The 17,253-nt window shown below is 38.7% G+C and overlaps 1 long non-coding RNA gene across 7 annotated transcripts; it reads left to right on the top strand.

Annotated features, from left to right (window-relative positions):
* Nucleotides 1-3,492: 3,492 nt before the first annotated feature.
* On the top strand, nt 3,493-7,966 carry LOC141672628 (uncharacterized). Of its 7 annotated transcripts, none has more exons than XR_012555627.1 (11): nt 3,493-3,784; nt 3,849-3,897; nt 4,273-4,422; nt 4,521-4,598; nt 4,904-4,986; nt 5,156-5,293; nt 5,395-6,401; nt 6,654-6,824; nt 7,202-7,299; nt 7,431-7,537; nt 7,675-7,966. It is a non-coding gene; the product is annotated as an uncharacterized LOC141672628 (long non-coding RNA). The 7 variants fall into 7 exon arrangements; XR_012555626.1 differs by having other exon boundaries at nt 7,202-7,341; XR_012555624.1 differs by lacking the exons at nt 7,202-7,299; nt 7,431-7,537 and having other exon boundaries at nt 3,494-3,784; nt 5,395-5,598; nt 5,684-6,401.
* The last annotated feature ends 9,287 nt before the right edge of the window (nt 7,967-17,253 follow it).

Below are 17,253 nucleotides of genomic sequence, written 5' to 3'. Positions count from 1 at the left end.
TCAAAACCCTAATTTTGTAAATTGGGGTTTTTTCTAATTCGAAACCCTTATTTTTTATTAATTTAGTGTCTAAACTTGTTGCTAATACTTTTCTTCGTGTTGTATACAGGACCTAATCTGAGAAAAAGATTTAAAGCTTTAGGTAATTTGGGTGTTTTTGGTTGTACATTTGTATTTTTATTTGTTTTTTTTTATTTTTGTAAATTAGGTTTTCATTTGTTTGTAATGTTGTGATTTATTTTTGCAGGACATTAGTGCTGTTTGATTTTTCGATCTTCGGTGAGTTTTCTTTTCCAACTCTGTTTTGTACGCTTATATATTTGATTTGTTTTGTTAGTTTTGATAGTATTTTTTTTGTCTATGTGTTATGTAGTTGGTTCTTATGTTGATCTATGTGTGTGTACAATATGCATTATGTATAATATGAAATCTCAGTTTTGTTTTGTTTGCAATTATGTGCAGGAGAATTCATTTGGGTATTAGTATGTTATATTTAAATATAGTCATGTTCTGAATTTTGTATGCAAATGTGTGGTGTGAAATCTCAGTTTCGTGTTCTTAATTTAGTCATTGTGTATGCAAGTTTTTAGTTGAAAATAGTACATTTATAATTTGATAATCTGCATCCGTGATCTGACTATTATACTATGATTAATTATAGTTAATTATATAGTGATTATACATTAAGTATTGAATGACTAGTTAATATATAGTACTAGTACTATAATTAAATTTATAATATGAATTACGTAATGCATTACAAATTGATTCATATTATATTATAATAAAATGTATAACATTAAAATGTATAATATGCATTATGTATAATATGAATTCTCAGTTTTCTTATGTCGTTTATAGTCTGCCCTATGTGTGGTTGTCATACTTAAAATCAAGTTAGACTTATAAAATAAATATTAGACTTATAAAATAAATATAAGCCTTATACTGAATTATTTAGTGACATACCAGGTGGTTTTAAATGGATAAGTCTTGGATAAAAGCTGATAGGGATTCTCTACAGTATGAAATTAGTGTTGAGAACTTCTTGATATTTGCCGAGGAAAATGCTAAAAACCCGAAGAAAATTCCTTGTCCTTGTGCACACTGCTATAACTTCAAAAAGTTTTCTGTGAATATAATCAGAGTTCACCTTTATGAATCAGGGTTTAGTTTAGGATATTCTGATTGGATTTGGCATGGAGAAAACCATGTTAATAGTACTAGGTCATCTGTTGGTAGTACTTGTCCTCCCTCGAAGCCCATACCAATTTCAGAAACATTTAACGTGTGTGAAGCAGCCTATAGTAGGGAAGATTGCGATAAAGAGTCAGATAACTTTAAGAGGTTTGTTGCCGATACGGAACAACCTCTGTTTGAGGGAAGTGAGTGTACTAAACTAGAGTCGGTCTTAAAATTACATAATTGGAAGGCTAGGTTTGGAGTTTCCGATAAAGCTTTTACTGATCTGCTTCAATCAATTAGATCAATTCTTCCTAAAGATAATCTGCTTCCGTCTAATATGTATGAAGCCAAGAAAACCTTGACCGATTTAGGCCTCAAGTATATTAAATTCCACGCTTGTCCAAATGACTGCGTATTATACAGGGGTCCAGTTCTCAAGTCTTCTTCCGAGTGTCCCAAATGCCATCTCTCTCGCTGGAAAGTTGGGAAAGATGGTCAAGTTAGGGTATTTTCCGATAATCCCCAGATTTAAAAGAATGTTTAAATCTTCATCTACTGCTGAATTAATGAGTTGGCATGCAAATAATCGATCGAAAGATGGAAAGATGCGTCGCCCCTCTGATTCTTCTTCTTGGAGAAATATAGATTGTAGGTGGCCTGAGTTTGGTAGCGAGGCAAGAAATATACGTTTAGGATTAGCGGCCGATGGTATAAATCCACACAACAATGGATTAAATAATCGGTCCAGCTGCTGGCCAGTTATGTTAGTAACGTATAATCTTCCTCCATGGTTATGCATGAAGAGGAAGTTTATGATGTTAACAACATTAATTTCTGGCCCATAAGAGCCTGGTAATGATATTGACGTATATCTCCAGCCACTGATCGACGATTTAAAAAAATTGTGGGAGGAAGGTGAACCAAACGTGTACGATGCCCATATCAAATCCTTTTTCACTCTAAAGGCAATCTTGATGTGGATAATAAATGACTTCCCGGGATATGGAAATTTTTTGGGGTGCGTTAATAAGGGTTATAGGGCCTGTCCAGTATGCGGTGATCGGACCGTGGCTAAATATCTAAGTCATAGTAGAAAAATGAGCTACCAAGGACATCATCGGTATTTAGATCTTTATCATCCTTATAGGAGGCAAATGAAAGCTTTTAATGGAGAGCAAGAATTTGGTTGTGCACCTGAACCACTTAGTGGAGAGAAAGTGTTGGGGCAACAACAGCAACTTAGGTTCAGTTTTGGGAAAGGGGAAGCCAAAAAAGGTGGAGTCTCCATGGAAAAAATAGTCAGTTTTTTTTAGTTAGAGTATTGGAAGTTTCACCATGTTCGACATTGTTTAGATGTCATGCACATCGAAAAGAACGTGTGTGATAATATAATTGGGACACTTCTGCACATGAAATTCAAGAGTAAAGACAGCCTTGCCTCGCGTCTTAATTTGGTTGACATGGGAATACGACCTGATTTAGCTCCAGGAGTAGGTGAGAAAAGAACATACCTACCTCCTGCCCCTTATACTCTCTCCCGGAAAGAAAAAAACAATGTTGGCATCATTGTACGGCATGAAACTTCCACACGGACATGCTTCAAATATAAGAAACTGTGTATCGATGATTGATATGAAGTTGTATGGTTTAAAGTCCCATGACTGCCATATCCTTCTCCAACAACTACTACTTGTTTGCATTCGTTCAGTGCTTCCGAAAAATATTAGGGTTAGTATCATAAGATTGTGTTTTTTCTTCAACTCTTTGTGGAACAAAGTTGTAGATGTGTCGAAGTTGAATAGATTACAAGTAGATGTGATATTGACCATGTGTGAGTTAGAGAAGATATTCCCTCCGTCATTTTTCGATGTTATGATACATCTTATGGTCCACCTAGTAAGGGAACTGCGATTATGTGGACCGGTTTTTTATAGATGGATGTTTCCATTTGAACGCTTCAATAAAATATTGAAGAGTTATGTAAGAAACCGATTCTATCCAGAAGGTTCTATAGCTGAAGGTTACCTCAAAGAAGAGTCAATAGAATTTTGCAGTGAGTTCTATAGCGGGAGTACACTACTAGAAATAGTGCCTACAACATCACCCATTTAACATCGATTAGAAATGTCACCAATGTTAAAAGCAGTTTTAACATCGGTCGCTTAAAAACCGATATTAAAGGTATTGTAAGACATCGGTATCTTAACCAACCGATGTCTATAATCGTTTTTAAAAAAAAATAAAAAAGGCCCGCTTCTTTCTTCCCCCATTAATACACCAAAAAATTCCCCCCTAACCAAAAATTTTATTCTCAATTTTCCACCCTCTAACCAAAACCGTTCCCCCCTCTCTCTCATTCTCTCTTCTCTCTTTTTCTCATTCTCTCATTCTCTCTTCTCTCTCAGTGTCTCATCTCTCTTCTCTCAGTCTCTCTTATCTCTCATCTCCCACGGTCTCTCTTCCCAGTCACTCTCTCTAAACCTAATTATACCCCTATTTGTACAAACCTTTAATTAAACTCGATTAATTCCTAAATCGAGCTCGATTGGTGCTAAATAATCTTGAAAGAACCTGGGTCTACTCGATTTATGTGATAAAAGTAAGTTTATTTTGAATTTATTTTCAAATTTTTTGTTTTTATTTTAATAGAGTTTTGTTTACAGGTCTATAGAGCTTTGTTAGTGTTGAAAGAAATTGGGATTGCTTGATTAGGTAATATTAACTTCTAATCTACTCATTAAAAGTTGGTGTATGTATTGTTAATCTTGAAAGAAGTTGGGTTTACAGATCTATATTAGCTGTGCTGGTGGCTTTGTTATTGTTACTACTAAACAGGTGTTGTATTGATAATAATTTTTTAGAATTTCATGTTGAATCCGAATTTTTGGAGGAAAGCCTATTCGAATTAGAATTTACTGTTGTCATTTCGTACTTGCATAAATGATTTTATTTTTATAGCTTATAACTGAAGATTACATTGATGTTCTGACATTAGTGGGAGAATGTTGTGTTTTTCGGTGGCTGTGCAGGGTCCCAAATATTATATTTTCTTAATGATCTTAACTGTTATTTTATCCATGTCTTCAGAGTGCAGCATGTGTGTTGGTTCCTGGTGAATTTGGGGATCATGGGGTGAAAGGAATGATACTGGCTGCTAATTATGCCAGAGAAAATAAAGTTCCATATCTTGGGATCTTCTTAGGAATGCAGATTTCTGTTATTGATTTTGATTGATCTGTAAGTTAGAGTTTTATTTTTAGATTTATTTACGTAGAACGTTCACTAAAAGATAATATAGATTTAAGATTAACTGCATTGCTTCCCGCATCTTGTAGGTGTTGGGTCTGGAAAAGCCAAACAGTTCAGAATTTGATGCTCAGACACTAGATCCTGTTGTAATTTTTATGCCAGAGGTACATGCCCATTCATGATGATACTTGACGGTTATGACATCGACAGATGCCTTTTACATTCCTGAGCTCTGAATGCATCACTGCAAAGCTCTATGTTATTAGTCGCAGTTAATTAGTGCCATAGGATATCTTGCATGTTCCAACTAATTAAATGTATGAGAATGTTACAACTAAAAAGTTCATTGATGCTGGTCTGGATTGCAAAGCATGCCCATATTAGTATGTATATAAGACTGGACAAGAGAAATAATGCTTGTCCAGGTCTTGGATGGTTCTGACGATATGTTGGTTTGACATCTTATCAGGGAAGAAGTGCTAAAATGGTAGACATTCACAGAGTAACAGACGATATGTTGAACATTTTGTATAGGAATCAACTTACTTTAAGGTAACCTTGCAAGTGTTATATTCACAGAGTCTGTTTACTCATCAAGAATCATGTATCTGGAAATTCCTACCATTCATTAGAGTTTACATTACCTATTTATGGAACCCGAGTGTGTGTATAAATGTCTAATAACATTTTAATATGTTATTTACATGGGATGTATTATCAGGAAACCAGCCGGATGGATCAGTTCACTTGGGAGTACTACAAGAATGGTTTGGCATCCACTGGTGGAACATTCGAGCTTTCGCTCTTTTGTTCACTCTAATATTCATTTTACTACCACTAGTTATGTTCCGTCGAGTAGGTCAGTACAAATAATCAATTTAGACCTCTCTCATACATACATTAGCTAACGTCCCAGTTTAGTAATCCCTGTATCCGTGTTCTTTGTTTTTTATTTTGAAGAATCATTAAGGTTTAGTTCAGCAGTATCCATTCTGTTAGCATTGGTGTTTGTGGGGATATGCTCAGGAATGGCAATCTCAGCACTATTAGAAGGAAAAACAAATACACCAAAGCTCATACCTCAGTTGGAAAATCGAGTCTCCTTCTTTAACCTCTTCACTGCATCTCCAGTCACCGTCACTGCATTCACTTTTCACTTCAATGGTTAGTTACAACTAATAGAAACAAGTACTCTTAAATGACACTAATTCTTTGAGGAAATTACTTGCAAAAATGTATTTAATTTCAGTTCATGCTATTGGAGGGGAGCTTGGGAAAGCATCAGATATGACCTCAGCTGTTCGAATTTCTCTAGTACTTTGTTTAGGAATCTACTTTACCATTGGGATCTACAGATACCTGTTGTTTGGGGATTCCATTATGGAAGACACACTTGTAAATTTTGATCAGGGTTGCTATAAGTTAAAGCTACCCTTGTGATATGTCCTCTGGTTGCTGTGATTCAATGGGTAAATGAGATTGATTGATTTACCTTAAGGGGTAGCAACAAGGTGATAGTGTGTCATGGAGCCAACAAAGGCAAAACCCTTCATGAATTCTCAGATTATGATTTTGTTATTACTACATATTCTATTATTGAAGCCGAGTACAGGAAAAATGTTATGCCACCTAAACAGAAATGCATTTGGTGTGGAAAGTTATTTTATGAACATAAGATATCTATTCACCTGAAATATTTTTGCTGTCCAAATTCTATTAGAACTAATAAGCAGTCGAAACAGAAGAAGGGTGAGAATGCCGAACTAAACAGATCAGAGAAAGGCAAGGGTGTTGAGTCGGTAGATGAAGGAAAGGAGGAGTATTCAAAGAAAGGGAAGCATTACAACTAGGATAAGACTTTTGGAGCTGGTTCTTCTACCAACAAGTCGGAAGGAGCTGAATATGGATCCTGTAACAGCAAATCTACTTTGCACTCCATGAAATGGGATTGTATTATACTGGATGAGGTGAGTAGGTGGTAACTGTTAGAAATTATTTCCTACTTGGCTGGTCTGATTGCTTATCACATGTGTGTGGATATGTACATATTTAATTCATCTCTCATGGTTACTCTTTTTGGATTCTCTTTGAATCCAGATGATGTGGAATAAATTAGGATATGCTCTAATCACTTTTTTGTCCAAATTGAAGCTTATAAGAGTATTTTTTCTGGTCAAGAGTGTCATCAAATTTCTTACTTATAGCTGCTACTACATCAGGAAGCATCATTGGGATGACTTTTGTTCGGATGGGGTTTTTCACAACAAATTGTATGCTTGATGCTACTGGTGATACCCCTTTCTACTCTAGCAGGACTATCTGGAAGTGTTATTGATTATTTGTTAGGAGCCACATTCCAATTTACCGGATTCTGTAGTGTTCGTAATAAGGTAAGTTTCATATACTGCTTCGCTACACTATTATTTATATATTTTTGTAATTGATATGAAAGGCTCTACAAACATATTTTGATCAACAGTTGCAACTCAATACATGTTACAACTCCTTACCACTATTGCCTACAGTTGATAACCTGGTTCAGAAAAATTATGTTTCTTGATCTTAAACATCATTTTACTGAAACAACCATCTGCTCCTGGTAGTACGTAGGCGGGAATGGACTATCCATTATAACTTTATAAGCAATCAATTTATTATTATAATTTATAAGTAAAATTTAATCTTCCTGATTTATAGTCTGCACACGAGCTTTAGTCATGTTAGAACCATAAATTTAATGCCTTCTCTTTAAATCCTTATTCTACAGGGAACCACGTTTTCTTGGTTCAAATTGTATAAGTTGTCCGGTTGGGTTACATCTGAATTCATGTAATGTCTTCAGTTGTAGCAGTTAGACGACCCTTGGTAATTCTTGTTTTCTGATGTGACACGACCTTTGCTAATTTGGTAAAGCTGTTTTAGATAGATTCTTTTATTCTCACTCTAGCAGCGACAACTAAGCCTTAATCAATGATTTTTTTTTCTTGTCTTGACAGCTCTTTAAATTACCCCGTTTCGAATTATTGATTTAGTCGAGCTAAGAGCAATGGATCCTAATCAAGGTCCAACTACTTTAGTCATTATCCGAGCTGTTGAGCAAATTGTGAGAGAATTTATTCAACTGTAAAAGTTTTAAAGCAATAGCGGCTAGAGATAACTTTTTAATTTCAGCTATGTGCTAAATATTCGATTGTATTGCTTTTAGACTGATTAGTAACTCATATTGCTATATGCGACTAGGGAACACAAAAGCAAGAACTATGAAGTCATTGACGAAGCTAGAGCTTTTGTGTGAGCTATACGAGATGCTACCAACTTTGCTTCAGCTGATACTATTTATGGTTCAACAACATATCCATCCATAGAGAATTGCTTGGGGAATGCGGCTTTAGTGAGCTAGATAGGTTAGGAATGTAATTGTAAGTAGATAGTTTTTTATGTTGATGTAGATTTAGATATAGAAATATGTTGGTTGAATGATGATATATAAGTTTTTTGGTATATATTTGTTCTCATTTAAGATTATTTTTTACTGATATAGCTTTTAATTATTAACTAACTGATGTCAAAAAATAAGCAAAACACAACAATTTTGACAGGAAAAATGATATAAATAGGGACTTTCACATCGCTAACCTAAGTGAAACCAATATGATATGTCATATTTAACATCGCTAACCTAATTGAAATTGATGTGATATGCCATATTTAATATCGGTTCTATGTAGCAACCGATGTACAATACAAAGTAAGACATCATTTCTTTTAAGAATCTGATGTCGATGAGTTTAATGTTCTTCCTTGTTATATGTTTATAGTGCTTCTTAACCTCCTAATTACCATTTTTCACAATCTAGTTTTAATATGTTATTAAAAAAGGGCTAATTATACATCAGTTTGCTAAGAAAACCAATGTCTATGTACATCTTAACATCGGCTAAAAACTGATGTTAAAGACCCCCACCTTTCTCTACACATTGTTAGGACGAAAACACGCGCTAATAATACACGCAAGTATACGCGTTCGCAAGTAATATAGAATACTTTCTAGTTCGTTCCCACAGAGACTTGGACTAATTATTGTTCAATTATTGATGATTACTCCTCCGAAATGCAACTAATACCCTGAAATGCACAAACACTAGAAAAACGCATCACATACACAAAATACTTGATTTCAAGACACCCATTTAAGCTATTTTAAGACGTTCTAAGTGGTATAAAATGCCACTTATCACACCCCCAAACTTAAATCGATGCTTGTCCTCAAGCGTCACAGACTCAAAAACAAATAAAAATATGCATGAATGCGATCTATATGAAATGCAGCGATCCCCCTTACTACGACCAATCCAACCAACTTACAACATCTCAACAAATGCAATTAGGCGACTAAAGATCAATCAAATCATGCAAACGAACATACAGCCAGAAACGTGGTGTGTGCATATGCTTAACAGATATGCTTCGGAACTAGACCAATTATTATGACTCAACTTTCATCAAGGCAATCACATGATTATACACAGAATAAAAATTCTAGGCATAAAGTGACTTATAACACTACGAGAATCATGGAGCTTATTACGGAATCATGTTTTTTATTCACAACAATAATGCTTATTTGACCGTGCAATGAGTGATGTCCACAAAAGACTTATACAATGATATCCATGTAGCGAGCGTTAGGTTAGCGGATCCCAGACTATAAAAGCCTTAGGTCACTAGGCACAAAGTCCCCTAAGAACTTAATAACTCGAATACCAAAGAGCCCACTCGTGATCAATTATGCATAAACACATACTTTTTTTTCTTTTTTTTTCTTTTTTTTCTATTTTTTTCAAAATTTCTGAGCAAGTGCGTTTCGCTCCATCTTGCTCAACTCTAGACTACTCGCATAACATGCGAGCCGGCTACTAGCCATTTGACGCCTAGCCACAACTAGCAACAAATTCCATTTTTACTCCATTCTTTTTCTTTTTCGTGCCTTTATCACTAAGAACCTATTATCAAATTCTAAGCATAATAAATAGATTAACCTCGAAAACAATCAGATCATAACAACAATCTAGTCCCTACGCATTCTTTAAGTCTTAGTGAAAATACAAATGCTTCTAGCATGCATATCAACCTACATGACTCAACATCACTTTAATGTCATCACTACACTCGCATCAACATCACAAATCAGTCGGTAAATCATCGCAAAAGGGATCGCGGCATATGCATGAGCTACATGACATGATAAACAAATAAAGCTATAAATAAATAAAAAAAACTATATGGTAAAAATTATGCAACTATATGAACTAACTATCATGAATATGCAGTTATATGACACACACATAAAATATTCCTTAACTACCACCCCCAAACTTAAAATCTTCACTGTCCCCAGTGAAGGTAGTAGAAAGGAACACAGGGTATACCTACTCGGAGTCATCATCATCATCACCCTCAGTGGGTGGAGTATCAGGCGACGGGTATGCAGAGTCCTCACCAAAAACTGGCCACTGGATGTCAGCTCCAAGGCCCCGAAAAGCAGTCTCTAACGCAAGGGTGAGCTCCTGAGCAAACCTGCTCTGCGTCTCGTACATGGCATCCATCCGCCGTGACAGCCTCCTATACTGGGCATCAGCCATCCCAGCACCCTCCTGAGCACTCGAAGAACCCAGCCCATGCTCCTCGGGCTCACCACCAGTCCACTCCTGCATCCCAATCAGAGTCCCAGAATCAATTGGAGCGGCCGGCAACTGCAACTGCTCATGAGACGGCCAGTTCACTCCCACCGCTCGGCAAAGTTTCGTGACCGTGGATGCATAAGGGATGTTCATGTACTTGGCTCCCCTCAAAAACTTCAGAATTCCTTGGTAGATAAACTCACCAAGGTCCACATAGTACTCCTCATTCAAAATTCCCCATAACAACTGTGCTCTCTCAACTGTGACCTCATGTGCATGCGAAGAAAGCAGAATATTAGCACAAATAAACGCATTCCATGCACGGGCATACCTATTCATAGCGATCGTCGGAAATTGACGATACTCATTAATTCCTGTCTTGAAAGTCCAAACTGTGCCCGGCCTACAGAGAGTAGCACAAATCAAATCCAAGTCGAAATCTTCAGCAGTCTTCTCATTCCAATTCTCTTCCTCGGGCTTCCTCTCTCACTGCCCAATCACACGGCGAATCGCCGCTGGGTGATAATCAACCGTCAGCCCTCGGACCACAGAAAATCCATTCTTCTCGGCCTTCGCGTTCGCATAGAACTCGCGAACCACGCTCATCGGTACTGCTTCAGGTGACTCACAGAAAGCTATCCACCCCTTCTCTGCAATCATCGGTAGCAACTCACCATCCCTCCCCGATGGCAAAAAACCCCCTCTCCTTCAGAATTGGCTTCCCCAAAACCCTAGTGTACTCCTCCTCCGCAGCTCTGTCATTCAACCGAGGCCTCGCAGCAGTACCCCTCGATGAATCAGCAGTAGGGACCGTGCTGCTGCTATCAATAGTCCTTGCTCTCTTGGGTGCCATTGAATCTGAATAAAAGTTCTTGAAAATAGTGTTTTTGTGTTTGGGAGAGAGTTTGAGTGTAGAAGGTGTGTGGGAGATGTATGGGATAAGTGTATGTATATATAGGGTATGGATTAGGTTAAAATTATATTAGGAGTGGGTTTGAGGGATAAAATCATGGGTTAATGGGAAAAGAAATCGTGGGTAATGGGGCTGTAATTCATTTTTTTGATTTTCTGATTTTTTTTTATTTTTTAATGAACTTAAAAAAAAATTCTGGCAGTCGACCCCTGAGCGGTCGCTCAGCAAAGCTGAGCGGGCGCTCAGCATGCTGAGCGGGCGCTCAGGGGGTCTCTGGAAAAAAAATTCTGAGCCCGGATTTTCTGATTTTTTTGTGGTTTTGGATAGGTTATTAACTTCTAAGGGTTCCTGTAACAACAATTCATGGGTTGCCTCCCACGCAGCGCTTCTTTTTCGTCATTAGCTTGACGTTGAGTACCTTCCTCAAGTTGACAATAAAACGGCACTAACCACTTCTCGGTTTGCCGTGTCCCCATAGTAGTGCTTCAAATGCTGACCATTAACCTTGAATGCTTGGTCCGGATCATTCTCAAAAATCTCCACCGCTCCATGTGGAAACACAGTTTTGACAATAAAAGGTCCAGACCACCTTGATTTCAATAAAAAGTCGGAGACGAGAGTTGAATAAGAGAATTTGTTGCCCGGGCACGAATAACTTAGGATGTAGCTTCCTATTATGCCACCTCTTCACCTTTTCCTTGTACATTTTGTTATTCTCGTACGCTTGGAGTCGAAATTCATCAAGTTCATTAAGTTGAAGCATTATCTTCTTACCAGCTGCATCTAAATCCAGGTTGAACTTTTTCAACGCCCAATAGGCCTTATGCTCAAGCTCCGTAGGTAAATGACATCCCTTACCATACACCAGTTGAAACGGGGACATACCAAGTGGAGTTATGTATGCTGTTCTGTAAGCCCAAACAGCTTCATCAAGCTTTAAAGATCAATCCTTCCTTGACGGACAAACAACCTTCTCTAGAATGCGCTTGATCTCTCTGTTAGACACTTCCGCTTGACCATTTGTTTGCGGATGATAGGCAATAGCAACACGATGATTCAGATTATAACGCTGCATCATAGAAGCAAACTTACGGTTGCAGAAATGCGACCCTTCATCACTTATGATTACCCGAGGCGTTCCAAACCTTGTGAAAATCTGCTTATGAAGAAAATTCAACACTGCCTTTGCATCATTTGTCGGTAGAGCTTTGACTTCTACCCATTTTGAGACATAATCGACTGCCAGCAAGATGTACTGATTATTGCAGGATGAGACAAAAGGCCCCATGAAATCGATTCCTCAAACATCAAAGACCTCGACTTCAAGCATCACATTTAATGGCATCTCATCCTTTCTCGTCAAATTTCCCACTCTTTGGCAACGATCACACCTTAAAACAAACTGATGAGCATCCTTAAACAAAGTAGGCCAGAAAAAACCTGCTTGCAGAATACGAGCTGCCGTCTTCTCACCACCATAATGCCCACCATAAACTGTGGAGTGGCAGTCTCGTAATATCCCCTCCGTCTCACAGAACGGGATACATCTCCTGATGATCTGGTCAGCTCCCTGTCTAAACAAATATGGTTCATCCCACATATACCACTTCACCTCATGCAGAAACTTCTTCTTTTGAGCTGAGGTCAAAGTAGGAGGCATTATATTGCTGACAAGATAGTTTACAATATCTGCAAACCATGGCTCTTCCTCCTGAACTGCGAACAACTGCTCATCCGGAAAAGATTCGTTGATCAATGTCTTATCCTGTGAAGTAAACTCGGGATTCTCCAATCTAGAGAGATGGTCAGCTACTTGATTCTCAGTACCTTTTCGATCCTTAATCTCTAACTCAAATTCCTGAAGTAAGAGCACCCAACGAATGAGTCTCGGCTTCGAATCCTTCTTGGAAACCAAATAGCGAATGGCCGCATGATCAGTGAATACTGTCACTTTTGTCCCAAGCAGATAAGATCGAAATTTCTCGAAACCAAAGACTATAGCCAAGAGCTCATTCTCAGTAGTGGTGTAGTTCATTTGGGCTCCATTTAAGGTCTTACTAGCATAGTAGACCACATGAAAGAGATTATTCTTTCGCTGCCCAAGAACTGCACCTACCGCATAATCACTCACATTACACATCATCTCAAACGGCTATGTCCAATCCGGTGTTGTAATAACTGGCGCAGTGATTAAACTCTTCTTCAGAGTCTCGAATGTCGTCAAACATTCCTCATCAAATTTGAAAGACACATCTTTCTCAAGCAAGTTGCACAACGGCTTAGATATCTTTGAAAAGTCCTTGATGAACCGTCGATAAAAACCTGCATGACCAAGAAAACTACGGATTCCTTTCACAAAAATAGGTGGTGGAAGATTTTCAATGACTCCCACCTTGGCTTTATCCACCTCAAGACCCTTGCTAGAGACCTTATGCCCAAGAATAATGCCTTCACGCACCATAAAATGATATTTCTCCCAATTGGGCACCAAATTAGTTTCCACACACCTTTTGAGCACGGCACGAAGATTATTCAAACATTCATCATACGAATGTCCAAGGACGAAGAAGTCGTCCATGAACACCTCGACATTATTTCCAATCATGTCAGAGAATATAGCCATCATACATCTCTGAAAAGTGGCCGGTGCGCCACATAAAACAAACGAAACTCTGCGAAAAGCAAACGTGCCAAATGGACAAGTGAAGGTAGTCTTTTCTTGATCCTCTGGTGCAATACAAATCTGATTATACCCTGAGTAGCCATCCAGAAGACAATAATACTCATGACCAGCCAACCTGTCAAGCATCTGATCAATAAATGGAAGAGGGAAGTGATCCTTCCTCGTGGCCTTGTTCAACTTTCGGTAATCCATGCATACTCTCCATCCTGTAACTGTTTGAGTGGGGATGAGCTCATTCTTCTCATTTGCTACCACAGCAATACCTCCTTTCTTAGGCACACATTGTACGAGGCTCACCCAAGAACTGTCAGAAATAGGATAAATGATGCCTGCATCCAGCCATTTCAGGATTTCTTTCTTCACCACCTCCTTCATGATATGATTCAGTCTGTATTGTTGCTCAACAGTTGGATTACTACCCTCCTCGAGCAGAATCTTATGCATACAATATGAAGGGCTGATCTCTTTGATGTCTGCTATGGTCCATTCAATAGCTGATTTGAATTCTCTCAAAATCCTTAAGAGCTTGTCTTCCTCACTACCTGAAAGGTCAGATGCAATAATAACAGGTAAAGTAGATGCATCACCTAAAACAGCATACCTCAAGTGTTCAGGTAATGGCTTGAGCTCCAAGGTAGGTGCTTCCTCAATTGATGGTTTGAGCTTTCCTTCAGCATTCTTGAGGTCAGAAGTACCAAGAGATTCAAACGGCATGTCCAGCTTTCGCCTCCGGGGAGAAGCATTCAGATATTGTAATTGCTCGTTGCCATCTTCATCATCACTGTCAAAATCCCCCACTAAGGCCTTTTCTAATGCATCAGACATTAGCATATGATCGAGTTCTGAAGTAACCGCAGAATCAATCACATCCACTTTTAAGCACTCCTCATCTTCTGTAGGGAATTTCATTGCTTTGAATAGATTGAAGGCCACATCCTGATCCTGCACCCGCATAGTAAGTTCACCTTTCTGCACATCTATGAAGGTACGGCCAGTAGCCAAGAAAGGTCTTTCCAAGATTATGGGAATCTTCTTATCTTCCTCGAAATCCAGAATAACAAAGTCTGCAGGAAAGAAGAGCTTATCCACCTTGACTAGCACATCCTCCACTATGCCCCTTGGGTAAGTAATAGAACGATCAGCCAATTGTAGAGACATGTAGGTGGGTTTTGGATCAGGCAAATCCAACTTTTTAAAGATCGACAACGGCATCAGATTGATGCTTGCTCCCAAATCACAAAGGCACTTGTCAAACGACAATTTGCCAATGGTGCAAGGAATGGTGAAGCTACCTGGATCTTTAAGCTTTGGAGGTAACTTTTGCTGCAGCACAGCGCTGCATTCTTCCGTTAGAGCAACGGTCTCAAGGTCATCCAGTTTCACCTTCCTTGAAAGAATACTCTTCATAAACTTCGCATAACTAGGCATTTGCTCCAGAGCCTCAGCGAAAGGTATATTGATGTGAAGTTTCTTGAACACCTCCAGAAACTTACCGAACTGCTTATCCAGCTTTTATTGCTGCAATCTCTTAGGGAAGGGTGGTGGAGGATAGAGCTGTTTCTCCCCTGTATTACCCTCAGGCAGAGTGTGTTCAACAGTAGTCTTCCTTGGTTCCGCCGCTTTCTCCTTTTGCTTAGCTTCTTCATCTCTAACTTCAGCTTCTCCTTCTTTTGTCTTTTCAGCATCAACAACTTTGCCAGACCTTAAGGTAATAGCCTTGACTTGCTCTTTAGCTTCCTTCCTGCCTGGTACTTCCGTGTCACTGGGAAGTGTTCCTGGTTGACGATTGAGCACTGCATTGGCTATTTGACCGATTTGATTTTCCAAGGTCTTGATAGAAACCGCCTGACTCTTGCATAACAGCTTAAGTTCCTCAAAATAAGCACTAGTAGGTGCAGCTGCACTTCCCTGTTGAGGATATGATTGCCTTTGAGCATACTGCTGTGGTTGCTGGAATCCAGGTGGATTAAACTATTTACTCACACCTTGCTGATATGGTGGCCGAATAGCATTTTGATTATTACCCTAGCTGAAATTTGGATGATTTCTGTTGTTAGGATGATAAGTAGCTGGCACAGGCTGCTGTTGTCGCTGATAATTGTTCACATACTGAATAGATTCGTTGACAAGAAAACACTGATCCGTAGCATGAGAACCTGCACAAAGCTCACAGACCATAGCTATTTGATTAACTCCATATGTAGCTAGAGAATCGACCTTCATAGACAGCGCTTGGAGTTGCGCTGCAATAGCAGTGGCTGCATCGACTTCCAGAATATCTGCTACTTTTCCAGGCATCATCCTCTGAGTTGGGTTTTGATGCTCATTTGCAGCCATAGTCTCGATAAGATTATAAGCCCCAGTATAGCTTTTGGCCCATAAGGCGCCTCCAACTGCTGCATCGAGCATGGGCCGAGATTAGGCCCCCAAACCATTATAGAAACCAGTGATCACCATCCAATCGGGCATTCCATGATGTGGACACTTTCTCAATATTTCCTTGTAGCGTTCCCAAACTTCGCACATAGATTCTGTAGGTTGTTGCGCAAACTGAGTAAGAGCACTCCGCATAGCCGCAGTCTTTGCCATCAGATAAAACTTCACCAGAAACTTTTGCGCAAGATCTTGCCAAATAGTGATGGACCCAGCTGGTTCAGAATACAACCAGTCCTTAGCTTTGTCCCTCAGTGAGAATGGGAAAAGCCTCAGCTTGATAGCCTCATCAGTCACGCCATTATAATTGAAAGTACTGCATATCTCGAAAAAATTCCTTATGTGCATGTTGGGGTCTTCAGTCGCAGCACCTCCAAAAGAAACAGAATTCTGCACCATCTGAATAGTGCCCGGCTTGATTTCAAAGGTTAGCTTGAATAGCGGGATGGAGAATGCTTGACTGAATGTCATCAATTTTAGGCCGAGAAAAGTCCATAAGAGCTGGATCGGCCTGAACAATACGATCACCCATAATTATTGGTTCTTTCTGCTCACTTCCTGAATCCGAATCTTCAAAATCTATCTTCTCCGGAATATCAAGAACTTCGTCTGTCTCCTCAGCTGTATCTAAAGTCCTCTTGCGAGTATGAGAACGAGTTTGCATAAACGCTCGCTAAAGTACCTGAAACACAACCAGAAACAATAAGTAACAAATACGTCTTAATCACTGAGTCCTAACGACCAATGATGGTAAGTACATAAACAAAACAAATACGCCGAGTCCCCGCCAGCGGCACCAAAAATTTGTTATGGCGAAAACAAGCGATAATAATACACGCAAGTATACGCGTTCGCAAGTAATATAGAATACTTTCTAGTTCATTCCCACATAGACTCAGACTAATTATTGTTCAATTAAACTCACTCACCAATGTATGATTACTTCTCAATGTTAAGACACTAACACTTAGAATTATTGACTAAATATTAACTACAATTAACTACGTAATTAATCACTTAATTAACACTTCGAATTAACAATATTAAAACACTCATGAGATCACAACTTCATTACTACTTCCTTCAATAGTTATTGTTATTACCCTTAG

Source organism: Apium graveolens, chromosome 7, assembly GCF_009905375.1.
Source record: "Apium graveolens cultivar Ventura chromosome 7, ASM990537v1, whole genome shotgun sequence".
NCBI lineage: Eukaryota > Viridiplantae > Streptophyta > Magnoliopsida > Apiales > Apiaceae > Apium > Apium graveolens.
This window is presented reverse-complemented; position numbering and strand designations above follow the sequence as displayed.